The 25,331-nt window shown below is 42.5% G+C and overlaps 1 pseudogene; it reads right to left on the bottom strand.

Moving 5' to 3' along the window:
- The window catches only part of LOC129858194 (mediator of RNA polymerase II transcription subunit 24-like), a 35,464-nt pseudogene extending 22,518 nt beyond the window's left edge, over nt 1-12,946 (bottom strand).
- Between the last annotated feature and the right edge of the window lie 12,385 nt (nt 12,947-25,331).

Raw genomic sequence — 25,331 nt, 5'->3', positions numbered from 1 at the left:
TGTTGAAGTATTCAGGTATGTTTTATTTGAATAGACAAATATATAGTTGAATATTGGAAAGTATTTAGAAATACACTTGGAAAGTATTGGCATGTATTTGAAAACACTGAAAAATACTGACTCAAATGAACTTATATGCATTTAACCATGGTATTTGAAAATACTATCAAATAGTAAGCTATTTATAGGAAATTATTAGAAAATACTTCCAATAGTAGTTGATTCGGGCCACATTATTTGAAAATAGTCAAATACACAGAAAATAAGTATTAAATAATAATCAAATACACATGTATTGAACCCGGGCCTGTTGTGTGTGTGTACCGAGCATCCATCCGTGTGTGTGTACTGTTCGTTGTAGAACTGCAGTATGTTCTCCTCATTCAGCGGGGTCATGAGCTGACAGATCATGGTCTGGGGCTTCTCCCTCTCGTCCAGCCCCAGCATACTCACATGGGCTACCAGCCTACAGCACAGATAGCCATGATGCACACCTTGCCCTTAATGTTGTCTGTTATATTCTACACTCTGGGGGGGGATGACTGTGTGTGAACTCTGAACATGCTTCCAGGCCACTCATACAACAAATTAACTAACTATATGAATGGTTTAAATGAGGAAGGGACTAAAAACAGCACACATGCAATCTCAAGGGATAATGTCAGCAGTCATATGCTATGACTCATTTTCCACTACGGCAAGAGCAAGTTCACTTCTGTGGTTCAACGGTTGACTGTCGACATGGTTTCGAGGGCAAAATGGACCATGACACACAATACTGGAATCACCTGCACGGCCTCCACAGACAGCAGGCCATTCTCCCAGGCGTTCAACACCTCCAAGATGGCTGCAGGTGTGATGAGGCAGATTTCGTGCCACTTCATTTGACTGACACACAGAGCGGTACAAAACAATCAGTACAGCTTCAGGAAAACAATGAGTCATGCCAATAGCTAGATTTCTAGGAGGGAAAAGAGAAGGTGCAGAAAGGACTCACTGGTTTAAATTACTCATAAAAAAAGAAATAAAAATTGAACATGGGGAACAACATTTTATCCATAGCATGGGCTTGTTCCTTCCTCTTTTTTCACCCAGCAGCTGAGAAACACTGAATGCCAGTCTGATTCTGACCCTAGAGTGAAAGATCACTCACACTAGCTTCATCTCAGTGGCATTGCTTTCCACGTTGCCAGACTCCATCCTAAAACAGGGGTGGTCTGGGTTCAGGGTCTTGCTCTCCTCTGGCATGCAGGTCTGCAGCCATGTCTCAAAGGGGTCTCCTCCGAGGGGCTGATGTCCGACCGGATCACCTTGAGGCGTCGCAACATAGATTCATATCATATAATAATAGGGAGTGGGGGACATAACATCCATTTATATGAGGACCAGGTTCTGACCATAACACTTATGTTACATGAATCATACTACACATCATATAAATGTGGCAAAGACGCTTGCAGCTGTGCCACTCAGACAGCACAAGGCAGAAAGCTATTGTTTGTTTGTCCACCTAGTGGTGTTGTGCTGAAAGAGTAGGACAATGATGCAAACTCTTCAGGATAAGTGTAATTGTTATTTGGCATGGACAGGAGGGACCTGATCCTAGATCAGCTCTCCTGCTCTGTGACACTTTATGAATACTGACCTACATCCCTATGAGATAGAATTAGTACTAGTTGTGAGACCAACCTCTGATCCGTAGGTCTGCACCCCGTGACACTGAATGAGGAAGGATATGTCGAACAGCAGGGCTCGCACCGAGGCTGACTTGGCAGCAACGAGATAGAACAAATAGTGCCCAATGTCAATATCAAATCGGTTTCAACAACTCCCACACTCAGCATGTCGTCAACATTAATGTAAAATCTCATTCAAAAAGTCCCATACTCAGTAACACGAACTGTGAAACATTCTTAACTCATGTACTCACATCCTTCTCCACTGATGTGCTTCAGAAACTCATTCAGCCTGAAGAGCAAAGACAGAGCATCAATAAATCATCTCCTGCAAACATTATGTCCCTCTTCTTTCATTTGGACATTCCCATTTGGACTTTAAAGCCACAATCCGTAATTCGTTTTTCAACCAAAACGGCAGCCCCGCCACTTGGTTTGCTATTAAGCTGAGGAATGGGGCTGGAGTAACCAATACCAAATGACAGATTGTATCTTTAAGACTCTCCACAGTAACATCATTTGAGTCTGTCAATACAGTGGATTGAACTGTCCTAATGGACTTTAATATAATACATGTCAGTGGCTTGATGTCTGTCTCACTTGATGAACATCCGGGCAAAGGATTTGAGTTTCCCGTGGCTGCGATATGCAGCCAGGAGGGGGTCCAGGATTTTTCCAGACAGCATGTGTCCCAGCACAGCCAGCAGGCCCTCTGGAGACTTGGGAGTGGTCTGCGTCCACCATCTAACACAACAGGGGAAGACAGATACAGTGATGACAGTGTGATATGGCTTCATGACATGGTGAAATAACAGACTTATTATCATCAGTACTAATCCAGGTATATAGTAACGGGTAAAAGTCAGTGTTGTGTTTATTAGAACACACCGTAGCAACACATTTTGCAATGGATCTCCTGGTGAACAACATGACCCTGCTGACTGTAAGGCTGTGTAGGGTTGGCATGGGGAGAAGGAGGACCTTCAGGATGTTGGTGACGGTGGGCTCGACTCACAGGATGAGGCCTGGGTTGGGCTGGATTTTGACATTTTCTGCAGTCTTCAGCTGTGGGGAGTACTCCCTGTCCTCACCCCTGAAGAAAAGGTTACACACGAGACAGAGAGGAGAGAGAGAGAAATACACTGACAGACAGTGATGTAGTGATAGGAATGTGTGAAAGGGGGAGACAGAATGAAAGATATTAGTGCCAAACTTGATGGCTACCTGTACGTACCGTTTAGAAGTGAGGTTGGTCGTGTTGGAGTCCGACAGGGGACCCAGCTTATTGCACTCCTGCAGTCAGAGCTGTAAAAAAAACAGACATGGAGCGAAAAGCTTGTCAGACACTGTACAACCTGTCATTCATGTTATAAACGCATGTGTAAGGGATAATCAACAACGGGCTATGGATTCTAGGGAAAATAATGAAGGACGTGGAAGGTGTGTTTCATAACGTGCTAGCGGAGAGGAACTGACCTCTGTCATGACGTTGGCCTGTGGGTAAGGTTTATGACCCCCCCATAAATACATTTCTCCCTTCCCTCTCTCTTGACTCGACTGAGGGACTCTTGAATAGCCTTTGTTAAACATAGAGAGTCTAGGAACATCAAACAAGTGGAGGGAAAGGAACCATATTTCAGTGATAGAACCAGTTGAAAATATGCATCGGTACTTAATGAATATGATGTCAGTTCGGTTGTCATCTGAGACATTATGACTGATGACAGGACGACATAAACGGTATCTGGGAAAGTCTACACATTATAGTTGTTGTGCAATTTAAATGCAATTTAAATGAAACTATTTGTGAAAAGATTAAATGTACATTTTAGCTTCCAAATGAGAGAATTGGGTTTTCATAAGATTAGAGCTCTGCTCAATCAGTGGCCCGCCCCTGTGAAGAGACATGGGTTATAAACTATGAAACACACCCTTCTCTCCCTCCACTATATAAGCCTTGGCGAAAATGTAACCTCCAGTTCCGGTTACATTAGGACGACGGTCCGATGTCAGAAGGATTCAGATAATAACTACAGAACGAAGCCAACCTCAGCGTGAGCTTTGGTTGCGAATGGTATGAAATTTGAACTCTTATTCGCTATAGAAGTGATACCTCCTAGCCGTTGAGTTAGCAGCGGCCGCTGTAAACGTGGGCTAGGAGAGGACAGACAGAGTATCCCGTCTACCACACAACGATGACACTACAACGTTTCCCGGTCACCACCAGAGACACTCTTCAAAGGACAAAGGACTCTGTTGGGCAACACAGCCTTCCATCTATCACCAATCTATTAAAGCGCAGCTCAGAGTAAATTTTTATTGCATGTTATTGTTTATTGCATGTTTATTGCATAGGATATTGTATTTACGATAGCACAGCTTCTCCCTTTGTTCTTCAGTCTTCCCGCTCTTTCACTCAAACCCAACCTCCTTTTCTTTGTGTAACCAGCTATCAAATCTGTTCCGTCCGCTAGGGACGTTTTCCTTTATGACATAATTTGTAATCAAGGTATGATTCATTCTGTGTATATGTAATTCTGTGTGATTAGTTAGGTATTTAGTAAATAAATAATTAAACCCAATTTTGTATTGCTGATTCAACTTGTTAGCCAGGGTTCGTGAAGATAACCAAGAATCTACAACTTTCAGATGAGACTGAAATAAGGTGACGATTAATATTGACTCCTATTGATGTAAAATATTACTAGGTATTTAAGAGTTTATTCAGAAGATAACTGCTCTATAAATATTCTTTCGTGGTGCCCCGACTTTCTAGTTAATTACATTTACATGATTAACTCAATCAGGTAATATTAATTACAGAGAAAGGATTTTATAGAATAGCATGTCATATCACTTAATCCGGCATAGTCAAAGACGCAACACCTCTTACAGAGTTGCATCATTTTCCAGAGAACGCATAGAGCCCTGAGTTGAAGGGTGGTAGATAGCCTACCGGTTAAGAGCGTTGGGCCAGTAACTGAAAGGTCGCTAGGTAGAACCCCCGAGCCAGCAAAGTGGAAAAATCTGAGGTTCTGCCCTTGAGCAAGGCAGTTAAACCCCAACAACAACTGCTTCCCAGGCGCCGATGACATGGAGGTTGATTAAGGCAGCCCTCCACACCTCTCTGATTCAGAGGGGTTGGGTTAAATGCAGAAGACACATTTCGGTTGAATGCATTAACTTGCGCAACTGACTAGGTATCCCCTTTCCCTTGATTATCCCTTTTATACCATGGCTATAAATAAACACAGTTTTGCCACGAGAGATGTGTTAATTTGCAGGTAGAAATGTGTTGAGCATCCACTGAAGAAGCTAGCACGTTTACTAGATAGCTACATTAGTTGCCTTGGTAACCAACAAACAGACTTGCTATTTAGCTAACCAAACCATCAGTCCTAACTTGCTATTATGAAAATCGAATTCAACAATGTTTGAAATTAGACTTTTGCTTTCAAAAGCAGCTCACACATGGATCATGTAAGCAATAACTATAACCATTGAATTCTACCGTGCTTTATAGGGAAATAATGCACGTTCTAGCATGCCCTTCAAGCCAATCAGAAACGAGTATTCAACAATGCCATGGCATAAAACATGATACCATGCTTCTTATGTTCTGGATCACTCACTTGCATCGCTGGTCAGCCTTGTCCAGCAGTGGTGTGAGCTTCAGCTGGTACTCAAAGGCAATGTTCACGTCGTCCATGAAGTCCTGCTGCAGATTGACAGAGACTAGACCAGCAGTATTCACTAGCCTACATTCATTTAATTCAGTGGTGATTTGAGTAATATGACCAATGTATTTTTTACTGGTAAATAAACTTGAAACAGACATTATAACCATTGATTGTTATGGATGTCAAGAGAATAACTCAGCACTATACCTGTACTGTACCTTCTCTGAGGAGAACCTAGGTGGGGATCTAGAGATGAGAGATGGTTCACGGGCTCCAATGAAAAGAAAACCTTCAAATGCCTGCTCCGAGGAAAATAAAACATTCACATACTGTAACTATCCGGCCTTCATTGTAAGAAGTACCTTGAGGATGGTGAAGGCGGTCCACTTAAGCTCTTCAGTGCCCTCTGGTGACTATGAGGCCAGTGAAACACGTCTTCAGATCTCCAACACAAAGAGTGGCGCAGGGATACGCTGCACAGGGGAACGCACCACAGTTGGGGGGGGGGGGGTCAATATTCCATTTCAATTCAGTCAATTCAGGAAGTAAACTGAATTACAATTTTTCCTCAATTTAAAGTGAAACTCGCATATGTTTTGCATACGTTAACTCTAGACCAGGGGTTCTTAAACCTTTTCAGCTCAAGAACCCAAATTATAAATTGACCGTCCTCCCGTGACCCAAATTAAGAATAAATAGTGTGTGATTATAGATTTATTCTCACTACTCGAGATCCACCTCTCACATGGCCAGGGCCCACTTTGGGTCCCGACCAATATTTAAGAAACCGTGCTCTAGACCAATCAAGGCTCACCTGCATCCTCTTGGTCATCATCAGCTGTTCCACCAGTGGCTGGGTCTCCCCCGTCAGGTTCATGGTTCCTTCCAGCATGATGAAGGCGTGGACCGAGGGGAACGACGAGTGGTGCAGGGGTTCGGGTCAGACTGTTCCAACAGTATCCTAGGAATACTGAGGGGGAAGATAGGTCAGATGATTATAAAAAAAAACAGCCATTGTGGCTTCAATTATTGTTTACAAAGGCAATGGCTTGTGCTCCAAAAGTGCTACATTCTCACCTCTTCACCAATGAAACACACTCCTCCAGCTTGCCTCTCAGTGTCTGATTGGTTAGACTGCTGAGGCCCTCTGTCACTTTGAGTAAAGCTTGCTCCACATTGGTCCAGGAGGCTTTTGAATCATATCAGAGGAAAAGCAGAAAATCGGTATAAGACAAAGTAAGATTTATCCTACTAACTGAAAGAATACACATACAATGGACGGAGCCAAGCCCTCAGATATGATGTGGAGTTAAACATACCAATGAAATCCATTCAATCAAATGCTACAACAATATTAATATTTTGTTGTCATTTCAGTTTGATCAAAATAATATGCAGCCAAGCACAGGCAGTGATAGGAAAATCCCTTAGATTCCGTAGCTGCTGACTGACCTTGGTTCTCCAGGCATGCGATGTGGACCAGGGCCCTGTTCTTGGTGCTGTTCACCAGGTCCCTTAGCCTCTCCTGGCAGGCTTCTGTGCTGGCCGACGGGCCCCAGCTCCCTGAGCCTCTCGCAGTACCAGGCACAGCCTGTCAGCAACCACACTACCATGCGAATTGAGGTTTGGGATTATTCTGCAGATTATTTTTCAATATCAAAAGGTGACTTGACATCAGAAATGCACTCACTCTCTTTAGCGCTGAGAAAATGATTCGACCAGCAGACTCATACCGAATAGTACTTTAACCATATTTAATAAGAAATGATGAATAGAAGGTATGTCATCTTTGCCAGGTTGCAACTCTTTATATGCAGAGCCAGGATGAAACATTTTCCAGGGCTAACACCAATGCCCAATTTAAAGGAAGGACTAATGAAAGGATGCGCACCTGAGACGGTGGGAGCACATGTCCAGAATCTACACCAGGGACTTGACGCAGAACTCTCTGGAGAAATCATCAAACTTGGGAACAAACATTTGTCAGATAAATTGTCATCCGATGAAAGTATGCATGTCTAGTAGCGGTCAGACAGTTAGTATTAGCCAGAGAGATATAAAAAGGTGGCCAAACTCACCTTGCTGATGGCTAAGAGTACACTTGAATAAGACACCATCTGAGGAAAGACATTTCCATTTGTAATTATTGTGCATAATAAATCAAGCACACTAGCTAATCTTGAACACTGCCTTTCCTACTATGTGCAGAATATGAAGATTAACCATTTAATATCGCTACAACCAAAGAATACAGATCATAAATGTCTAAAAATCGTTAAAATTGTTGCATGTTGCATTTACATTTTTGTTCAGTGTAATTACTTATTTCTATACAGAAATAAATAAAATACTTCACCAGAAAGCATGACTTAGCCACAAAGGAATCGAGGATCATTAGCTTCTTTAAACAAATAGATGTGGATTGTTTCAAATCACAAGCTCATAGGCCAATGCCTTTTTGGGAAGCCCGCAATATAGGCACATTCATTTCTGTCCATGCATATATTCATTACAGTAATTTACCATTCTCATTCTCGGAGTGGAAACGTTGTATGCAGAGTTCCCAACCTGCTACACTTGGTTTTGGTTTATTTCATAACAATAATTTACTAGATGTGTCCATTTTTTTCATTGACTTTTGTTCGGAGTGCGCCATGTGAGCAATGAGCATGTGTCTGGTTTCTCTGTCCTGATGAGGGAGGGAGCGTGCGCGCCTGAGCATGCATAGAACCAGTGGTGTAAAGCACTTAAGTAAAAATACTTTGAAGAACTACTTAAGTACTTTTTTTGAGTATCTGTACTTTACTATTTATATTTGACAACTTTACTTTACCACTCTCCTAAAGAAAATAATGTACTTTTTACTCCATACATTTTCCCTGACACCCAAAAGTACTCGTTACATTTTCAATGCCTTGCAGCACAGGAAAATGGTCCAATTCACACACTTATCAAGAGAACATCCCTGCCGCCTCTAATGTGGAGGACTCACTAAACACAAATGCTTTATTTGTAAATTATGTCTGAGTCTTGGAGTGTGCCCCTGGCTATCTTATAAATAAATAAAAACTAGAGAATTGTGTCATCTGGTTGGCTTAATATAAGGAATAAGAAACAATCTATATTTTTAATTGTACTTTTGATACTTAAGTATATTTTAGAAATTACATTTACTTTTGATAATTAAGAATATTTCAAACCAAATACTTTTACTCAAGTAGTATTTTACTGGGCGACTTTCACTTTTACTTGAGTCATTTTCTATTAAGGTATCTTCACTTTTACTCAAGTATGACAATTGAGTACTTTTTCCACCACTGCATAGAACTACCTGGCATGCTGCGCAGAAATGTAGGAAAGTGTTTCATTATATATATATATATATATATATATATATATATATATATATATATATATATATATATATATATTTTTTTTTTACATCCATTGCAAATGATAATATATTAAAACTATAGTTCCTCACAGTAAGCAATTTGAAATATATTTCCATCAAACTCCCCCTCCATAATCACCAATCCTCAGTGTGAAAGAGAAATGCTGCATTGATTTTTTATCATTTTAAGTCAGATTTGTATGATTAACCACGTGACAACGGCTTTGAGAAACGAAAACGTTATTAATGAAATGAAAGTGTTCCACGAAAATGCGTATATTAAAATCAGAACGGGCAAGCAGAACTGTAAAATTGTAGGATAAACTGTAGCCTAAACTTAATCAAACTCGAAACTCACTGCGTCGCCTATGAAGTCTTTATAAAATAATTGCCACCACGTTTCCATGGTCGGATTTTCCCTATAGGCTACTTTGAATAAAGGTAAAACATGTCTCAAAAAATAAAACATTCAGGTTTCAAACAATTAATCAAGTATGTTTTCAAAATGCATACTGCCCCAGCTCTCATTGTAAAGTGGTGGGTGATGCGCTGTTAGCTTGTTGCCTGCACTGAAATGGTAAATAGGAGGCCCGCGTTCATTACTCGTTGAGAAATAACAATACTAGGTATTTTTAATCATGCACCAAAACTGTTTTTATCACGCGATTGCATTTAGAAGTGTTGCGCAATGAATTAGGTTATAAAAGCGCACGTTTTACTCCAGCAGCAACCAGTTTAGGAGCTGCAAAAGATTGCGCTGCGCTCAAATTGCGCTGCGCTCAAAACAGGCTCTGTATACTGTGCGAGGATAGTTGTGTTGGATAAAAATACACACAGCGCAATTTAATTCCACTACATTATGCAAATTAACCTATTGACCAATAAGCATGCTGGTCAAATGTATTTCAATGGACTGGTATTTCCAGCAATAAATATAAAAAGCATTCTTTTGCAATTTGATTTTTTGGGACCGGCAACAGTAAGTTTTATCAGCTTTTCAAACCCTGGTGTGTGGGGATGGTGGGAGTGCTGTTTGAATGTGTGGGGATGGTGGGAGTGCTGTGTGAATGTGTGGGGATGGTGGGAGTGCTGTGTGAATGTGTGGGGATGGTGGGAGTGCTGTGTGAATGTGTGGGGATGGTGGGAGTGCTGTGTGAATGTGTGGGGATGGTGGGAGTGCTGTGTGAATGTGTGGGGATGCTGAGAAGTTTGTGTCTTGTGTTAAGCAATGTGTGCGTTGTGTGGTATGTGTGTGTGTGCGCATGCAGGTGGCAAGGGCACAAGGTTGGACGTATTATTTGTCTCTCTAGGCTTAATCAGTTGGGCTACTGAATACAACATACCTGTGATATATACAGCCAAAATGTTACTAATTGGTAAATAGTAACTGTGCTTTTTGTTCACGAAAATCCCAGTTATATCTACTCTGTTACCACCCCTGGTGTGTGTATTTTACTTTTATTTGAATAATCTATGTGTTCTACATCAGCCCTGAAAATATAACAACATGACCACTGTATCTTGAGATATTGGACATAAAGTGTTGAATCTTGAACACCTCCCTCTGCAACAAGATTCTGGTCTTCATGACAGGCCGCCCCCAGGCGGTGAGGGTAGGCAATAACACATCCACCACCCTGACCATCAACACAGGGGCCTCTCAGGGTGTGTGCTTAGTCCCCTCCTGTACTCCCTGTTCCACGACTGTGTGGCCACGAACGAGTCCGACATCAAGTTTGCTTATGACACGACGATGGTAGGACTGATCACCGACGACAATGAGAGAGCCTATAAGGAGGAGGTCAGAGACCTGGCAGTGTGGTGCCAGGACAACAACTTTTCCCTCAACATCAGCAAGACAAAGGAGCTGATCGTGGACTACAGGAAACGGAGAAACGAGCACGCCCCCATCCACATCAATGGAGCTGTACTGGAGCGGGTCAAGACCAAGTTCCTCGGTGACCACATCACTAAGGAATTAACATAGTCTACACACAGCCACACAATTGTGAAGACGGCACGACAGCACCTCTTCCCCCCCAGGAGGCTAAAAAAGATTTAGCATGGGCCCTCAGATCCTCAAATAGTTCTACAGCTGCACCATTGAGAGCATCTTGACTGGCTGCGTCATTGCTTGGTACAGCAACTGTAAGACACCCAATTGCAAGGTGCTACAGAGGGTGGTGAATATAGCCCAGCTCTTCACTGGGGCTGAGCTCCCTGCCATCCATAACCTTTATATAAGGCAGTGTCTGATGAAGGCCTCAAAGACTCCAGCCATCCAAGCCATAGATTGTTCTCTTTGCTACCGAACAGCAAGCGGTACCAGTGCACCAAGTCTGGAACCAACAGGATCCTAAACAGCGTCTACCCCCAAGCCTCAAGACTGCCAAATAGCTAATAAAAAGGCTACCTGGACTACCTGCATTGACCCTCTTTAACTAACTCTTTTGCACTGACTATGCACACACTGGACTCTACCCACACATATACTTACACCCCAACACACACACACACACACACACACTTCTGCTACTACTGCTCCACATAGGTTGCTGCTGCTTCTACAGCTCAGTCTTATCTATCCTGTTAGCTAGTCACTTTACCCCTACCTATATGTACATATCTACCTCAGTTACCTCGTACCCCTGCACATCGACTCGTACTGGTACTCCCTGTATATAGGACATGTTATTTTTACTCATTATTCACTGTGTATTTATTCCTTGTGTCACTATTTATATTTTTATTTTATCTTTAACTCTGCATTATTGGAAAAGGACCCGAAAGAAAGTATTTCCCTGTTGGTCTACACCTGTGGTTCGGAAGCGTGTAAGAAATACAATTTTATTTGGAATTTAAGATTCCAGACAGGTGATTTGGTTTCTTATTGACATGGGAATCATTGACCTGTCCGCTAACTTTTTTACCTTTTCTGATCACTTGAAAATAAGATATCTCATAGCAAGTCCTAGCTCTTGATCGTGACTTAATTCCATTACATTACACATACGTCATTGGAGGAAAGCCTCTTTGTAAGGGGAAGTTTTATAAAGTGCCCCAAACACCTGGTTTTGTAGGCACAAGGACCTTATCTTTCATATCAGCGAGAAATAATACTTTTAAAAAACGAAACGTTAAATTGATACACAATTTTATATGGTTACAGTTCGCGTTCCCACACTGCCATCTCCATGTCACATCGCGTGTTAATTAGTGCTAATTAGCTATTTGAAATGCTCTGAACACCTGTGTGTAACGGAAGGCCGCCAGAAACGTGGTCACTGAAAAATACTGTTGGCTGCAACTGGGATAAAGCTGGTTAAAACAGTGTACAAAGTATGTATTTTGCATTTGTGAAATTATTTTGATGTGATACTAAAGGCATCGCAAGTGAGAATCGATTCACTTTTAGATGGAGTATTTTTGGCTGTCAGAGTATCTCTGAAAGGGACAAAGACCACCTTATCTTGACCTAAATAAGTAATATCCTCGTGAAAAAGTGTTCTGTGTTCCTGAAAAGCTGCTCTATAACGCGGGATACAATACGAGAACAAAACTGATCAAACTACCAACGCAATGTCCCTTCAGAATCCTTAGTTGCGGTCGAAGCTAACAGATAGCAGTTCGTCCACACACTACCGACATCTTTAATTTTGGTGAGAAGTCGCTTTTCACTATTTGGCGAGTAACAACAGTATATTGAAGACATCAATAAACACAATTCTGGAAAGGTCATGCTGAAGAACTTAGAGAACTATAACGCCATGTAATTTACCAGAGCTATTATGCATCATGCACATAACGTTAATAGTATGATACTACCGTACCCAGAGTTCCTTTCTGGATAGCTTTTTGTTGTTCACCGTGTAGACTGTTTGCAGGAAAGTTGTTCAAGTATTGCAATGTACATTTGAGACATATCTAGTACCAACAACGACCAGCTAGCAAGCGGTCTTCCCCAGCAAAGTAGTTAGCGTAGCAGCTTACTGTTTTAGCTTGCAACGAGAGCCTTGGCGTACTCAATGTGAATACTGATACGTAGCTAGCTAGATAAATAACCAGTTAAATAAATACTTACATAAAACATCGACAATGTATGAATATAATAGATAAATGTAGCCTAATGTTGGATTTACAAGACAATGAACGCCAGCTTTTTTTAACTACGAGAAAAACATCGTATACACTGATTGGTCAAGAGAAACAGTTTTGATGAAACAACAGTCCCATTGGTTACTTTCGTTCAAACCGACCATTTTCGCCACTAGATGTCACCCCTTTCACACTTATATTGAGCTCCTTTGCCACAGTTTAGCTGAAAACTTGGAACGCGAACAAATCTTCAGAGGATAAATTAGGTGTAGAATAACAATACAGCTGATATTGATACACAATTACTAATTTAATGATTTAACATATGACACTGAAAATTACACAATAGGTCTACTGCCCCCCCCCCCCCCCCCCTTTAGGGGTGTTTTGAATATACCGCCAATAGACCATGACTAGTTAAATTCATGTTGGAAAACCTGAGAACAACAAGTGTTATTTGACATATTACATAATGTAACTATACCACATTAGATTACCAAAGAGAATAAATGACGTGAGAAAGAATTGAATTCTTATGTAATAGGGCCATTCATTTTTTGGGGTTCTCAGTAAGGTACTTGTCTGTAGCAATGGGGACCTGTCACTGTGTGTCTCCAGTTTCACTTGTCTTTGTCAGCAGCAATGTCCTCTGTGTGCCCGTCTCAGGCGCCATATTAGAGTTCTGCCAATGGCCCATCCTTAAGTGCTCTTAGTGACCATACAAACCATTGGAGTTGAAAGGTAGTGACGTGCATTCCATTAAATGCAGGACACTGAAACTCCATTTGACTGGCAATCTTAAGTGTTACTGGCTACTTTTAGCATATATTATCTTGTGCCATACTAGACTATTTTATTCTCAACATGATACCATGTCATCATGATTATCACTAATAGGGTAATAACATCAGTCCTATCATGACTATGTTTTGAAAGTGGAGCTCCCACACAAGTGAGGTGTCCTGTGAGGTCAGGTTTCCCTGGTTGTTGTGCCTGGCTTAAAGGGGCATAGCCAAATACAGGTTGGACGAGATGCTGTCTCCCCGAACACCCCACGCCTCCAACCCAGCCTGTCTTTGTGTGGATGTTCTTTTCCCCAGAGCCCCCCTCCACAATGGCCCCCATTCTGCCTTACACAGGAGACTCTGTCTCGGCCAGAGAAGGGCCTGTGTCCAATTGGGACACAGTGATATCAGTAATAGAAAGATGCTACTCCTGCTGGCATGGATGGAGAGAAGGAGGGGTGGATGGAGGGCTAAAGAGATGAGAATCAAATCCCTGCTCTCTCCTAGTGAAAGGGCAATTAGAGCAGTTGATGACAGATGCCAGTTCCCTCCCAGACAGACCAAAGAGCTGCTGGTCTTTTCTCATGACTTCACCACACGGGGAAATATACTAGGCTAAGATAGAGCTAACTAAAGTTATTCAAGAAACCATTGATACTGAATTTCATTGTGATAAAGTTGGCCAATGCTTCTCATGTTAGAATACATTGATGGATTCAGGGCTATGTTTACCACGTAGTAATGTTGGCTTTATAAAGATTAGGCCTAATTGTGATGCAAATGTACATATGATAATAATCCATCTTGCTTTCTGGCATCAAACACAGTTCACAAGGTGGTGGATTTGCAGTGGAAGAATGTTCTATTAAAAGCGGAGGTAGGCTGATTGAATAGCTAGAGACCTCCGAGCTAAAAGTCTATCACTCAGTGATATCATCTTGGTAACTAGCAGCGAGTACTTTGAGCAATGAAAGCGGCCGGAGAGCCGTACAGCTTGACACGGTAGTGCTTCATATAGCCCCTTCAACACGACTGCCCATCGTTTTACTGTCACCAAGAGCCCCTGCCAGAGCCCCAGCCATTGGGAGTGTGATGTGGGGCTAATTAGCCTATATGGCAGGCTCACAGAGAGCATGGCTGACTGTACTGTAATGTACCACACACTCTGGCTCCCATAGTCAGTCAGTCTCCTCTCTTGAAAGGAATGTGTGTGTTGTTGGGTTGTTCCTTGTTTCATAGTATGTGAATGAAAGCCCCCAGCTGGCCGGGGCGTGTGTGGATATGCTAACTTGGACTACAGAAGGGGCTGACATTCCCTTGGGGGTCATCCTCACTCTTTCACAGTTTTTTCACAATTTCAGCAAAATAGTAGGAATTTGAGTGCATTAATGGTCAAAACCTGATTACATATTTTCTGGGTGCCTCAAAAACAGGGGAGAAACATATAAAGGGGAGGGCCAGGCAGGCACACAATGGGGAGTAGGTCTCAGTGTATGGTTCCCCAGCTGCGGGCTATTTTTTCTTGGCCGGGGTGGTCACGTGGCAGGCAGCAGCCTCCGCATGATAATTACAGTTTTCCTCAATTGTTTACAAGCATTTTTTTGGAACAATTGTCAATTTTCGAAACAGAGTTCACAAGACACAGAACTCTGGGGCCTTGTGCAAAACAGTAAATGCGTTTTCAAAATGTAGTTGCCTTCTCAAAACATAAATACAAGTAGATTCATCAAAAGAACACTACTGCCTGCAAAAAGATTAACGCAACCATACTTTTATCGAGTCGAAGCAGACAAAACAAAGTTAATCTGTCTTAAAAAATCCCAGTAAATCAAAACATTTTCTTTGCAGTCACTAAATGATGACCAAGTACAACTATCCAAATCAGGGCCGGCTCTAGTTTCCCCACCCCAATTTCTATCAGAACTCAGGATAAGACCCAGATGCAGACAGCTAGAGTCAGATGTTTATTGACTCAAACAGGGAGCAGGCAAAAGACAAAGGCAGGCAGAGGTCCGTAATCCAGAGCAGAGTCAATCAGGCACAAAACAGTAGGCAGGCTCAGGACAAGCAGAGGTTCACAAACGGGTCAGAGTCAGGCAGGTACAGAACGGCAGGCAGACTCGGGGTCAGGGCAGGCAGAATGGTCAGAACCGGGGAAACAGAACTTGAGCAAGCAGGGAGACAGGAAAACACACTGGTAAGACCTGATAAGACAAACTGGCAACAGACAAACAGAGAACACAGCTATAAATACACTGGGAATAATGAGGAAGATGGGCGACACCTGGAGGGTGGTGGAGACAAGCTCAAAGACAAGTGAAACAGATCAGAGTGTGACAATTTCATGACACATTTTATGTTATTCTACAAATTTTGCCATGGGGCAGACAGAATTTTTTCCCGTTTTACAGCTGATTTACTGCAATATTTCACATTTTGCTATGACTAATGCCATGTTAATGATATCTGAGTGAGAGTGACTAACAAAATCAATTGGGGCTGTGGTTGAATATTGACTCAGAAATATAACACTCTTACTAGAATTTTTTTATTCAAAATAGACTTTAATACAAAGTAGCAAAGCCGAGGCCTTCCACGGAAGGACTTTATTACAAATGTAACAGAGCCTAGCCCCTCCATGGAAAGAGACTAAATTCTCATATTACAGAGTCCTACCTTTATAGGATTCTGTCTTTGCATAACGTATAGAGTCCCCTCCCTCTATATGAAAATAGCTTCCCTTGACCTTTCTCCACCATCTTTCCATCTCAGTTCTTGCTTGTTAACGCCCACATCTGACAGCTCTATAGGTTATAATGGTAGCAGGTTCCTGGTCCTATATGTTCCATTCCTTATATAGCCATTCTGTCTCAGCTTCTTCAAAGTGAACAGCCTAGATGCTGCTAATAATGGAAATGTAATCATAGTCATGAGTTTAGCTCTCACAGGGCCCACTGGATGTCAGGGCCCTGTATGCCTGAGTGACTGTCAGTGACTGACATAACAAGAGAAAAATTGTACCTTTTGTATTCTACTATAACATTAAGTTTAGACCCCGACTGGGTTCCTGGGACCCTATGACTCTGTGTGCATCCATTACACGGAACCCAAACCGGCTGTGCGTGTGCGCCATCGTGCATACATTTATTTTGTCCCCCCACACCAGACACGATCACGACACACAGGTTAAAATATCAAAACTAACTCTGAACCAATCACATTAATTTGGGGACAGGTTGAAAAGCATTAAACATTTATGGCAATTTACCTAGCTAACTTGCACTTGCTAGCTAAGTTGTCCTATTTAGCTAGCTTGCTGTTGCTAGCTAATTTGTCCTGGGATATAAACATTGAGTTGTTATTTTACCTGAAATGCACAAGGTCCTCTACTCCGCCAATTAATCCACCCACAAAATGGTCAACCGAATCATTTCTAGTCATCTCTCTTCCTTCCAGGCCTTTTCTTCTCTTGACTTTATATTGCAATTGGCAACTTTCATAAATTAGGTGCATTACCGCCACTGACCTCGTTCGTCTTTCAGTCACCCACGTGAGTATAACCAATGAGGAGATGGTACGTGGGTACCTGCTTCTATAAACCAATGAGGAGATGGGAGAGGCAGGACTTGCAGCGCGATCTGCGTCAGAAATAGAACGCATTTCTATTTTAGCCCTTGGCAACGCAGACGCTCGAGCAGTGTGAGTGCAATAATTGAATAACATAGATTTCTACATTTATTTTGCAATGCATGTGACACGAGCAGAGTGGTCAGCCTTTTAGTATGGTGGCTCTTGCTGCCACAAACTGTAATTTACCTTACACAACTTGCCGACTGGCTTGTTCTATGTGTGTGTTCTGAATTGCTTTAACGGCTGGTTCTCTGCTAATTACCATGCAGGTTTTTTTCTGTCTTGTTCTTTTCCCTGCAGAGTGTAAGAGTGTCATGGTGGGTTTTTCACTATGTTGAGACATTAACTTTGGAGTTCCTTAACGGAGTTACTCCATCATATGGTGCTGTTTTTACTGCTTGGATATTAAACCGGCTCGGTAATATTGCAGTTGGCGTAAAAAAAAATAATAAATCAAATCCATTACCTGGTTGTTGTTTTTTTGTATGCCTGCTTTTACCACACGGGTCTTCCCTGTTTTTTTGCAGAGGTACTGGATAGTTTATCCTTCACCGGGTTCCTATACCTCCAAGCGGGTCATGACATAAGCTTTCCCAGGGCATCGAACCCATGCTCCGTGGCCTTGTTGGCTTGGCTGAGCTTATGGCTTCCCTTTGTGACAGGTGTGATGGTAGGATCCGCATACCTTGTGTATGCACTGCCTGAGTTTGAGCCACGCAGAGAGGGCGGTGGAGTGCCCTACTGGATGCCTGTTTTGTGTGGTGTTCTCAGAACGCCTGCCCTTAGTGCGATTAGAGGCCATGCGAGAGTGGGTGGCCAGGCTCAGGCTGGGGAGGAGCTCCGCTTCATTAGGTGCGCCAGCGAGCTGTTAGTCTCTGTACTGCGCCCAGTACCCCTCCCAGGAAGTGTGGCCGGAGCCACACTTCCTGCGAGGGGTACTGGGCGCAGTACAGGGACTTCCATGAAGAGGGTGGGTGCGCTCCATGCTCTTTCAGTAAGTTCTGAGTGCTACTGGATGAAACCCGGTGGGAGGAGTATATCTCTCTGCCCCAACCCTTCATTCCTCCCGAAGGTTCTGTCAGACAGGCATGTGAACATCCCTTTTATCCTGTCTGCTCCCTCCAGCATGCTGTGGCCTGTGCGGGAACTGGCTGCCTATGTGGTGCGGACACGGTCAGTAAGAACAACAGACCAGCTTTGTCTGCTATGGTGAGAGTGTCCTGTGGGCTGGGTTATCAAAGCAGAGGCTCTCTCATTGGATCTTGAACATGATTACCGACAGCATACCATCTGGCTGGCAGGCCAGTGCTGGTGTCTGTGGTGGCACATTCAACACGAGGTGTGGCTGCATCCTGGGCTCTACTGAGAGGAGTGCCCCTTGCTAATATCTGTGCTGCGGCCAGCTGGGCTTCCTTTTGCACCTTTGCGAGGTACTATCGGGTAAATGTGGCACCTCCCTCTGTGGTTGGTTCAGCGGTCCTGGGCGTCGCCTTCCCATCCGGGGACAGTGCCAGGACCCCCCTTCCACATTGACGGCCCCTGCGTTTCGGTCCCACGCTGGGACTTCGCCGCTGACTGGCCAGGTCCCTTTAGCACCGACTAAATCTGGTACGGGTATACTAATATATTGGAGTGATCCAATATAGTGAAACATAACGAAGGCTATGTATGTAACCGCGGTTATGTGAGCTATAAGGATCACTCCAATCCTCTACGGTGCTAGAGGCACCTCAAATGATGTAGAGAATGTGTGTCGCGGCAATGGGGTCTATATATATATATATATATATGGGCGGACCCCAGCCATGACACAGGTGTACACGGGAGTAAAATTGGAAATCCTCACCTCTACCGCGGAGTGATACCAATATAGTGGAGTGATCCAAATAACTCACATAACCGTGGGTAAAATATGTTACCTTCGTTATATTTTGTGAACAGAACACTTAAAGCTGCAATATGTAAAAAAAATAATATATATATATATATGTTCAAAAGCTCCAACAAGTCACTAGTATTCATCCAATGTAATGCAACAGTAACAATAGTGCACTCCTAGCCTGCCTGAGAACCCCTATATTAATTTTGTGGCACGCACAATGAGTGGCGTGTTTTCCGTCAGTGAGGAGGGGGTGTGATCGCTAGCTAGTAGCTTAGCCCATGGCCAACACTTGGCTAATGGCTAGCGGAGATAGCTAGCTTACAAACATTTGCAGACGCGATGACCTAACGACCTGACCCAGCAGCAATGATGCAGCGGTTCTCAGGCAGAAATTTGGAGAGCAGACAGGTAAAAAAAGGAAAGTGACAGAGCCCCGGGCCAAGACGAGAGTAAACCTCAGATTTACATTCACACATGGGAGAGAACTTGAAGGGATTGATAACCGACCGAGAATTAGATTTTTTCCTGCTGAAAAGGTAAGACATAGCAAGCTTGATAATATATCTTTCTAGATATAAAGTGAAATGTTGCTATTTGGTTGTAAATATGTATGTGAGTAGTATTTTGGATTACTTGTTTTGATTGTTTCCAAGATACACGTCCAATAGTTTGTATTAGCTGGCTAACATTGGTTAGTAGCTTGTTAGCAGACTGCGAAATTGGTTTGTTTCATTTGAATATAAAATGTTTAGTCACTAGTTAGTCATAACTAGCTACCTTATGTGACAACGCTACCTAACCTTGTTACATTTCTGATGTCTGTGGTCTGAAAACCACGCTGATATTGGCTAGATAGCTAGCTAGCTACTTCAGTTCACCGGCACGGAATAGCCACAAAGCCCAGTTCAGATACATATGAGAAACGACGCAACCGTTTGTTTGATCTGAACGGTCTAGTTTTAGAACGTCTCATGTCATTGTCTGGAGTATTCGAGATTCAACATATCAACTTTAGTCAAAGTCTTGCGACGAGACGTATCCATTTGCTTACATTTCTGACAAGTCTAAAACTGTACCCTGTTTCTGATGTATGTAATTTCATGACACTCGTTTGCCACAACAAGTGGCAACTTTCTTTAAAAATGTCTTCATGAAATGAAGCAACACCGTTACCATGGAAACATTCTCAACTGCACATCTCATGTTCTTGATCTGAATGCCCTGTCATTAGTCAGCTGTTGTACAAAACAACATTCTAAAACTAGCTAGTTTTATCTCTAATCTAGGTCAGTAAATGTTCAACTCCTGTGCTTGGGGGCTTGATTGGTGACACACCACAGCCCCAGCTAACACAACACTCCAATAATCAACACATCTACAATAACAAATCTCGAAGGTGAAGTGTCTACGCATTGAAAACGGCAAAGGACTACAATGACATCCCAGAACTTCAGAGAGCAGTGTTGAGAAGACTGGGCTCTCAATTGGGGTTACCAAGGAGAATGATCCTGAGATCAGATGACCCAAGATCACCGTCAACAACGAGACAGCCTATAGGTAGGAGGTCAGAGACCTGGCCGGGTGGTGCCAGAATAACAACCTATCCCTCAACGTAACCAAAACAAAGGAGATGATTGTGGACTACAGGAAAAGGAGGACCGAGCACGCCCCCATTCTCATTGACGGGGCTGTAGTGGAGCAGGTTGAGAGCTTCAAATTCCTTGGTGTCCACATCAACAACAAACTAGAATGGTCCAAACACACGAAGACAGTCGTGACTAGGGCACGACAAAGCCTATTCCCCGTCAGGAAACTAAAAAGATTTGGCATTGGTCCTGAGATCCTCAAAAGGTTCTACAGCTGCAACATCGAGAGCATCCTGACCGGTTGCATCACTACCTGGTACGGCAATTGCTTTTTCCTCCGACCACAAGGCACTTCAGAGGGTAGTGCGTACGGCCCAATACATCACTGGGGCAAAGCTACCTGCCATCCACGACCTCTACACCAGGCGGTGTCAGAGGAAGGCCCTAAAAATTGTCAAAGACCCCAACCACCCCAGTCATAGACTGTTCTCTCTACTACCGCATGGCAAGCGGTACTGGAGTGCCAAGTCTAGGACAAAAAGGCTTCTCAACAGTTTTTATCCCCAAGCCATAAGACTTCTGAACAGGAAACCAATGGTTACCCGGACAATTTACATTGTGTGCCCCCCCCAAACCCTCTTTTACGCTGCTGCTACTCTCTGTTTATCTTATATGCATAGTCACTTTAACCGTACATCCATGTACATACTACCTCAATTGGCCCGACCAACCAGTGCTCCCGCACATTGGCTAACTGGGCTATCTGCATTGTGTCCCACCTTCTGCCAACCCCTCCTTTTACGCTACTGCTACTCTGTTCATCATATATGCATAGTCACTTTAACCATACCTACATGTACATACTACCTCAATAAGCCTGACCTACCGGTGTCTGTATATAGCCTTGCTACTCTTATTTTCAAATGTATTTTTACTGTTTTATTTCTTTACTTACCTACACACACACATACACACACACACACACACCTTTTTTCCCCACGCTATTGGTTAGAGCCTGTAAGTAAGCATTTCACTGTAAAGTCTACACCTGTTGTATTCGGCGCGCGTGACAAATAAACTTTGATTTGAGATGACCTATAGGAGACGTCGCCAAGCAATACAGCTTTGAGCTGGGAAGGACCGGAGATTTCCCTGTTGTCAGACTTGGTAGTGCCAGGGAATTGTGAACCTACAGAGTACTCCAAATTGTTTTTGAAAGAGGTGGGCCTACAACCAAACTTGTACATAAGGGAAGTTTGTGTGTGCAACAATAACCTTGTGTGAGAAACAATCTGCATTTTTTTTTATCTCGCATATAGTTTGTATTTAAAGTTTTGCAAAAGGTGGTTTAAGATATGCAAGAGGTACTAAGGTAAGACAATTATCAGATGTTCTGCTAATGTATATGACCATTGCTGTTCTGCTATAGATACTTTTCAACACAGATCACAAAATTGCTTGGGGAAAACTGTAATGGGTTTTGTTCACAGGGACCGTGGCGTGGGTGTCAAGGGAGAGGCCGGGGCAGTGGTGGGGGGCAGTGGTGACACACTCACCCTAGGGGCTCAGACTTCTGCTAATAGACCTATTTGAATTCAAGCCTTTCCAGCCACAGGGGGTACAGCTAGGAACATGCTGGAATCTGAAGAAAATTACACTTTTCATATGTTATTCTGGTTGAGTTTCTTTACTTAACCAAATAGCCAAATATTAAGAACACAGAACACGTTCAATCTTTTTCCCTTGTAATATTGTGCCATGTTTGGTTCCCAGCACCATCAAACTAATATATGCGTAGGGGTAATGAGTAGAATGGACCAAAAGCAGACTTTGCTAGGTGTCGGTGTAGGTGTCAATTGAAACAGGCACCAGCTGCCGAGGGGGCCCCCCTGACTGAATTGTAATGCAGTGTTAAAAACAGCTGTATATGGCCTATATATTTCATAATTTTTAACAGCATTTTGAAACGCACCCCCAAACTACTAAAGCTGCCCCTGGAATAGACATTGCAAGTTCAAACAAACATATATCATTCTAGTTAACCAAAGTATATTTGTAACCCTTACGATTACTCTGATACATTAACCATGAATATGTCTTTTAGGTCCGGGCTTTTCAGAGTGGCATGTGTATGACATATCTGAAATTAAAGTGACCCTTGTCTCATTAGTCTCAGTTACAAAAGAGCTTATCTTCTCCCATGTTGTGCACGTGCGCCCTTTCCATGCTGCAACACAAATCCATGTTACAACATTGCTTGAACTTTGAAGCAGCATGACAGCTATTATTAACATTTTGTGATGATAGCCATTTTGGATCTGTGTATGCTACCTATCATGCACAGAACCTCACTGACCATGTCTTGTAGGTACCATCCTAGAGGGCTGTTTTCATGTGATACCGTATGTACCCATTATTACTATCCACCAGTAATCCAACATATGGCAGCTTCACCCATACATGTGACACTGACATCCCAAAACCCCCCAAAGCCTCCCATCGACACAACCAAACCCCATTACATAACTCCATGAGCTGATTCTTCTCCAGACCCTGTGATCCCAGTGTCACTCGCTCCCTGAGCTCACCACAACCCAAGCTAGCTACGCTAATCCTACATCTGTCACTCACTGGAGGTTGACTTAATCACTCCAATTTCAATTATTTACAAGAGTTGGTGTCTAGGGCTCTAATGCAAAGCCCGGTGGATTATTTATCACAAGACAAAAAGTTGTTCATGTACATAGCTTGACATAGCTTGCCTAACTAGGAGCGAACGTCTCAACTCGGCTGTCACGTTAACCCCACTGCCATAAGTGGAGGCTCCTCAGAGGAGAAAGGGGAGGACCATCCTACTTAGTGAATTTCAGAAAAATACAACATTTATAAAACAGAAAAAAGTTAACAGTTTTAGATAAAACTTTACTAAATATATTCACATGTTACCAAATACCTAATTAAAACTGTTTTGTGATGGTCTACAGTAGTCTCAACAGCACCCTCTAGGGTATCACCGTGGTGTAACCGGAGGACAGCTATTTTCCATCCTCTGGCTACATTGATTTCATAAGAAAACCTCACACACTTTTCATAGACCTATATGGTAATTATGTTGACTTTTGGAGGACGTCCTCCAACCAATCAAAGCTTTTGCAGTATGAGCTGACATGTTGTCCATCCAGTCAAAGAATCAGAGAATGAACCTAGTACTACGCATGTGTGATTTAGAAACTTGGTGAGTTGATGACATTGTTGGATAGAATGAGATAGTAATAGAGATAGTTGAGGATTTTTGGATATTATTCTATTCAAATTTGTTTGTTCAAACTACAGGAGACGGAAGAGGTACATTTTATATATTTTTTTCTTGGTTTTAGAGCTTTATTTAAAATGTGATAATTGTATTTAAATTTGTCTTGCTAATTTTAGTAGCTTTCTCTGCCAGAATAGCTAGCTAACACTAATGACAATGTAGTGGAATTTTGTTGAGGAACCCCTTACATATAGTCTACATCAGATTCAAGCTTCTGGGAAAAAGGGGCCTTGATCGTGTAATGGAAGAAGGTCTGCGTATTCAAACTGTGCAACACAATGAGAAGGTAAGAAGGAACAGGGATGTCTCAAGCAGCTCATCAACACTACTGCAATTTCGGGCATATAAGAGTTGGCTTTTACAGGAGGGAGAGTTAAGCTAACACTTGGCTACTACAAGGAGCTTGCAGAGGTAATTGCACGTCACCATGCTTTACTTGCTGAGCATATGGAGGTTTCTACTGTCTTCTCTGGGATGTCGAAATCAATTCAGAATGATTTGATAGCTTCCATTGCATCATCCATTAAAAGTGAGATTAAAAGTGAAGTTGAATCAGTCATTTTTTTTCACATTGCAAATGGATGATACAACAGACATCAGCTGTCGCTCGCAGTTGTCAGTCATCAGTTATGTGGATGAGGGCTTTGACTTTGTGAATTTTTAGATGTCTGAGTTTAATTTTATGGAGAAATGTGTTGCCCAACTGGCAGATGGCTCTGCTGTAATAGCATGTGTCTATTTTTTATTTTTATGTGATTTTAATCCTTGCTTGAACTAACTCATTCTTAGTTCTTTTGTCTAACTGTATTGCTTTGTTTTTTTCCTTCCCAGGAAAATCCTGTCCTGCCCTCAGTTGAAGAGTCGAGCTCTTCTCCTATACCATTCATCCATGATGAGCCTGTCCTGCACTGAAGCCTCTGAACACCTCAACTCAGGCCTCAATACCTCATTCAATCACTGCTGTGATCCCTTCCCAACTTTGTGCAGTAGCCCTCTCATTTCCGTTCCCCATAGTATTTTTACAATTCATGTTTTAGGTTAACCTTTTACTGCAGTGGGCTAAATCAGGATGACAGTGTTTCTTGGTAGTCTTAAACAAATCTACTTTGAAACAAAAGTATACACTTCACACATGGACATTTGACATAGAAACTGCGGATTTTCAGAGTAAATTTTTTAAAATGTTGATTTAATTATGAAATGACAAATATTAATAACATTCCACACATGAGGCTGCAGGACGTACAGTCAATAACACAATAGAAAATCTCTATACAGCGGGCGCAAATA

The sequence above is a fragment of the Salvelinus fontinalis genome, chromosome 1, assembly GCF_029448725.1.
Source record: "Salvelinus fontinalis isolate EN_2023a chromosome 1, ASM2944872v1, whole genome shotgun sequence".
In the NCBI taxonomy this organism is placed as follows: Eukaryota; Metazoa; Chordata; class Actinopteri; order Salmoniformes; family Salmonidae; genus Salvelinus; species Salvelinus fontinalis.
The sequence above is the reverse complement of the archived record's forward strand: the minus strand, read 5'-3'. Positions and strand labels throughout refer to the sequence as shown.